This window comes from Lissotriton vulgaris, chromosome 2_1 (assembly GCF_964263255.1).
Source record: "Lissotriton vulgaris chromosome 2_1, aLisVul1.2, whole genome shotgun sequence".
Lineage (NCBI taxonomy): Eukaryota > Metazoa > Chordata > Amphibia > Caudata > Salamandridae > Lissotriton > Lissotriton vulgaris.
In genome coordinates this window covers 1,526,090,874-1,526,096,873 of record NC_141687.1, presented here as the reverse complement: position 1 = coordinate 1,526,096,873, position 6,000 = coordinate 1,526,090,874, and positions in this window count along the sequence as shown.

Genomic DNA, 6,000 nt, shown 5'->3' with positions numbered 1-6,000 from the left:
AATGATGAGCACTTTCATCTCACGACTGCGCCGACTGTTGCAGTACTGCAATTTTGACTCATTTTCAACGGAAGATGCCATCCGACTGAGAGTCATTGAAGGCTGTCATTCAGAGACCCTCCGCAGGAGGTTGCTAAGAAAGAGCCATGACCTCGACGAGATTGAGGAAATGACGAGGGTATATGACCAGGCGGAAGAGCACGCAAAAAACATGGAGACCGGCAAGGGAGAAAGAAAAGAGCAAGCATATTGGACTCAAAGCTCCAGCAGTCAGAGAAGATCAGGTGATCATCAGAGAAGATCCCGTCCAGCGTCCCGACACACACACACCGAAGTCATCGACACTATGAATCAAGAAGAGGAGAAAAGAAATCGAACTATGTCAAAAAGCCAGAACGTCCACGGAAATGCTACAGATGTGGTTATGACTTTCCACACACAGACACCTGTCCAGCGATGGGCCAACAGTGCCGGAAATGTGGGCGCATGAACCATTTTGAAGTTACGTGCGGAGTGTACAACAAGGAGAGAAGGAGCGAGACAACCAGATCTCGACCAGAAGGAAAGCGACACCACGTGAAAGCTGTGCAAGACCGAGCACTGCCGCCGTCTGGCTCGTCACATTCCAGCAAAGAATCTCACAGATCTCAATGGACTAGAAGATCACTGTTGAGGGAATCAAGGTCGAACTCTCGAGAGACAACATACACGGATGAAAATATATGTATGGTGGCTGACCCGGATCAACTAAAAAAGTATCCTCCTCTAGATATTGAAGTGGGGACTCATGCCACCAAATTTGTACTTGATAGTGGGGCATCATTAAACTACATGCCCGTGACAGAATACAATAAGATGAGACCGCCGCCTGCACTGAGTCCCGCACACGTCAGGGTGTTTACCTGGATGGCGAAAAAACCACTTCCCTGTCTGGGCAAGTTTGCAACGACGCTCAAAAACGAGTCCACGGCAGTACCAGCATATATCCACGTCATTGGAGGACCGGAGGCTGATTGCCTCCTCAGTTTGCCCACGGCAGAGAGACTCAGACTGGTTGAAATACTATACCGGGTACATGACAATCCAGACATCATCCGGAAGTTTCCCAAGCTGTTCAGCGGACTCGGCAAGATGAACAAGTGACTGATTCGCCTACACATAAACGACCAAGTGCGCCCCATTGCTCAGCACCCAAGGCGAGTACCTTTCCACCTTCAGCAGGCGGTAGAGGACGAGATTCAGGAACTGCTTCAGGCGGACATTATCGAAAAGACGGACGGTCCCACACCATGGGTGTCCCCAGTTATAATTGTCCCAGAAAAGGGTACCCCTGAGAAAGTACGGCTGTGTGTGGACATGAGGCTTCCCAACACAGCCATAGAACGAGAGCGGTACCAGGGCCTCACCTGAGTGACATGATAGCGGCACTGAATGGAGCCCGGGTATTCTCAAAGCTAGATCTCAACAAGGGATACCATCAGCTGGAGTTGCACGAAAAATCAAGATACATTACAACATTTGCAACCCATCTGGGCCTATTTCGTTACAAAAGACTGAGTTTCGGAATTTCTTCCGCAGCTGAAATATTTCAAGAGGTGATATGCCAAACCATCACAAACAAAACAGGTGATGGACCGAATGTGGATCAATGTCACACATTCACCCCAGTCCAAAGATCTGGGCCCAAATCCATCGTTTTTTTGCACTCCACACCACCCTGGGTTAGACAATGGCGATATGCAAATCAGCTTTGACCCTGTGCCCCATGGGAACAGTCCAGTCCGAACTACAAAAGCCATGTCCTTCCCAGAACGGAATCAAGCATCCGAGGACCGGACCGGTTTCGAGGTAACACCTCTCATCAGCCCGGCTAGCTTGACTCCAGTGGTGTGGAGTACCTGGGACCCACGTCTGGGCATCCCCAGCGCACTTATGGCAGCAATTGCAAACAAAACAGGTGATGGACCGAATGTGGATCAATGTCACACATTCACCCCAGTCCAAAGATCTAGGCCCAAATCCATTGTTTTTTTGTACTCCACACCACCCTGGGTTAGACAATGGCGATATGCAAATCAGCTCTGACCCTGTGCCCCATGGGAACAGTCCAGTCCGAACTACAAAAGCCATGTCCTTCCCAGAACGGAATCAAGCATCCGAGGACCGGCCCGGTTTCGAGGTAACACCTCTCATCAGCCCGGCTAGCTTGACTCCAGTGGTGTGGAGTGCCTGGGACCCACGTCTGGGCGTCCCCAGCGCACTTATGGCGGCATTTGCAAACAAAACAGGTGATGGACCGAATGTGGATCAATGTCACACATTCATCCCAGTCCAAAGATCTGGGCCCAAATCCGTCATTTTTTTGCACTCCACACCACCCTGGGTTAGACAATGGCGATATGCAAATCAGCTCTGACCCTGTGCCCCATGGGAACAGTCCAGTCCGTACTACAAAAGCCATGTCCTTCCCAGAACGGAATCAAGCATCCGAGGACCGGACCGGTTTCGAGGTAACACCTCTCATCAGCCCGGCTAGCTTGACTCCAGTGGTGTGGAGTGCCTGGGACCCACGTCTGGGCATCCCCAGCGCACTTATGGTGGCAATTGCAAACAAAACAGGTGATGGACCGAATGTGGATCAATGTCACACATTCACCCCAGTCCAAAGATCTGGGCCCAAATCCATCATGCATATCCCGAATTCCCTAAACTACATACTGGTGTATGAATCAAACACACAAGAGCACAACAAAGCCCTGGATCGAGTGTGCCATGCTCTCCTGGAAGCGAATTTAACGTTGAACAAGGACAAGTGTGAATTCCATCAGTCCACCCTCAACTTCTTTGGTCACGTATTTTCAGGGGCTGGAATGAAACCCGACACTGAGAAAGTAACTGCGCTCAACACCACCAAGAGCCGTCAAGATGTCAGCGATGTAAGATCATTCCTGGGCATGGCCAGCTATTGCTCCAGATATATCAAGGACTATGCAACAATCAGTCACCCCCTTCGTGCCCTCACGAAGCAAGGACAACCGTTTGTGTGGAGCCCTCAGTGCGAGCGGGCCTTCCAAGAAATTAAGCAAGCGGTGGAATCAGCAAACAATCTGGCTTATTTCAACACCAAAAGGAAGACGGAAATAACGGTGGATGCCAGTCCGGTGGGTCTGGGTGCCATTTTAGCTCAATATGACAACGACACTGAGCGGCGTGACATCGTGGCATACGCCAGCCGCAGCCTCTCCGACACTGAGAAGGCGTATTCTCAGCCCGAGAAAGAGAGCCTAGCGGTCGTGTGGGCTTGTGAACACTTCCATGTGTTCATCTTCGGCAAACACTTCACCATGATCACGGACCACCAGGCCCTTGTCACCATTTTTGGCAATCCCAAAGCCAAGATGCCGCCCCACATTGAAAGATGGGGTCTGAGATTGCAGGAGTACACATTCACCATCATTCACAAACCCGGGAAAGGTGAGAATCCGGCGGACTACATGTCCAGACACCCCCAGGCCTCTCATGAATCACATCCATCGATGGCTGAGGAATATATACACTTTGTGGTAGGTGTAGCCCGACCACCAGCAGTCCCATTAGAAGCGATCAAGGATGCTACGGAGCAGGACAATATTCTTCAGAAGGTAGTGCGCCAACTGCGCACACATCGCTGGAGACATGAGAGCCAGGACGAAGTGAGTGACCCCCAATTACGTCAGGAAATACAGGTTTTCCGACACGTCAGTGATGAGCTATCAACCACCTCAGAGGGGCTCCTGCTGAGGGACCATCGGATTGTCATTCCGAGGCAGCTACGTCAAGGAGTAGTCAACCTTGCGCATGAGGGTCATCGGGGAGTGGTTGCCACAAAGAGAGCTTTAAGGGAGAGAGTCTGGTTCCCGCAGCTCGATCAAATGGTTGAGCTCACCTTGAAAGACTGTCTCCAATGTCAACTGGTGAAATCGGGAGAGCCTCCAGCTCCTCTTCAAATGACTCCATGGCCGGAAGGGGTATGGCAGGAACTTGCCATGGACTTCTATGGACCCCTCCAATCAGGCCGGCATGTGGTGGCTATCATGGACGAATATTCAAGATTCCTGATAGCCCAGTTTGTGCCTTCCACCAACGCCTCCAGCACAATTGCTGTTTTGGACGAAGTATTTGCCGCATGGAGCGTTCTCAAGGAACTCAAAACAGACAATGGTCCTCCTTTCAATAGCCATGAATTTGGTGAGTTTGCGAAGCATCTAAACTTTTGACATCGTAAGGTTACACCGTTGTGGCCTCAGGCCAATGGCACCATTGAGAGGTTCATGGCCACCCTGAAAAAGACCTTTCAACAAGCCACATTAGAAAAGAAAGACTTGCAAATAGCTTTGAACGAAGTACTAAGAGCGTATCGGACCACTCCGCACGCCACAACTGGAAAATGTCCGGCCGCCCTCATGCTAGGGCGACCCATCAGGACAAGGATCCCGACGTGGGAAGGGGCTCTGGAAACCGGTGTCCCCAACACGCACCCATCGAGAAACAGCAAGGGCTTACCAAGTGGAGAAGAACAGAATGAAAACATATGCGGATGCTAGACGGCGCGCAAAGTCTCCCTCCCTTCAGACCGGAGACTGTGTAGTGGTCAAACAGGAGCAGACCAAGAAAACGGATTGTCGGTTCAAGGACGAACCTCTAATTGTTACTCAGCATAAAGGCACAATGATCACCGCTGAGTCTGAGCAGAGAAGGATTACCCGAAATGTGTCGCATTTTCAGAAATACACACCAGGCATGATAGAAACACTTGAGAGGGTCACTGCCCAATGAGATGTTGGCGGACTAAGTCAATCAAGTCCAACCCTGAGACTTGACAGTCCACAGGAAGAGGCACCTGCAGATGTTGGAACACGTCTCCGACCACGAAGAGACATACTCAAGCCCAAGAGACTGATTGAGGAAATGGATTAGGAATAGCTCAAGTTTTGTTTTGTTAACAAAGGGGGAGATGTGATATTGTGAACGTTATAGTAGTTGGGATGGGAGGAGTTTCGGGGCAGCAACAGGAAAGAGGCAGTTAGAGTAGGGACAGGGACACGATAAGAAGCACCGAATAAAGCTCTTACAAATATATACATTTGTCTGTCATCATTGCTGCCACGACATGACAGAAGCGTTCTACACAAACTCAAAAAGGCAGGTTCTGCTTTTATGCCATCTTTTAAAATGCACAAGATGCTGAACTTAAATAAAAACAGCAAACCAAGTTGCTATTGCCTTTTATCCTCTAGCACTGCAATCCCTCACCTTCCAAGAGGCTGCGTTGGCGCTGGAACCTGGCATCTCACTATTTTTCCTGAGGCACGGCCTTGCTGGGCTCAAAGCCAGTATAACGTTGTATAGGCCAAGATGACTTGAAAATTCTGTGGTTTCATTAAGGGGCACATGAGCTAATGCCCCTAGTCCGCACAACATCCCCAGGAGACAAACAAGAGAGCGGGACACAGAAGCGCGAGAGACGCACAGGGATTAGGGAAAGTTCTTACGTGCGTATGCACGCTCTCAAAAGGTGCAGAACCTGATATCACAGAAACTAGGCATGAATTTGCACGCACCCGTGAAGTAGCCGGGTGAAGCACGTACAGGAGGCTACTATGTGCTGAGGGGGCCCCCTAAAGCTCGGGCCCCCCGCACCTCGGAGGCTGGGGCCTGTGTTACATCCCTGACTAAGAGGAGAGATTTAAGATCTATTTTGAGTGGATAGTGGCTGAGGTTCGGAGGGTTGGAGAAAGTGAGTTCCAGATTCTAGCCACATTGTCTGAGAAGGATTGAGCCATACATCTTTTCCTTTTGAAAGTAAGGGGCTCAAGCAGTAGTTTTTCAGCATTCCATGAAGGTCTAGAGCCGCCTGAGATTTTAGATTTATACCCCGGATAGCGAGGGGTGGAAGTGTGCAAGGGTTTGTGGGTGATACAGGCAGCCATGTAAATTGACCTTGCTTCGATGGGAAGCAAG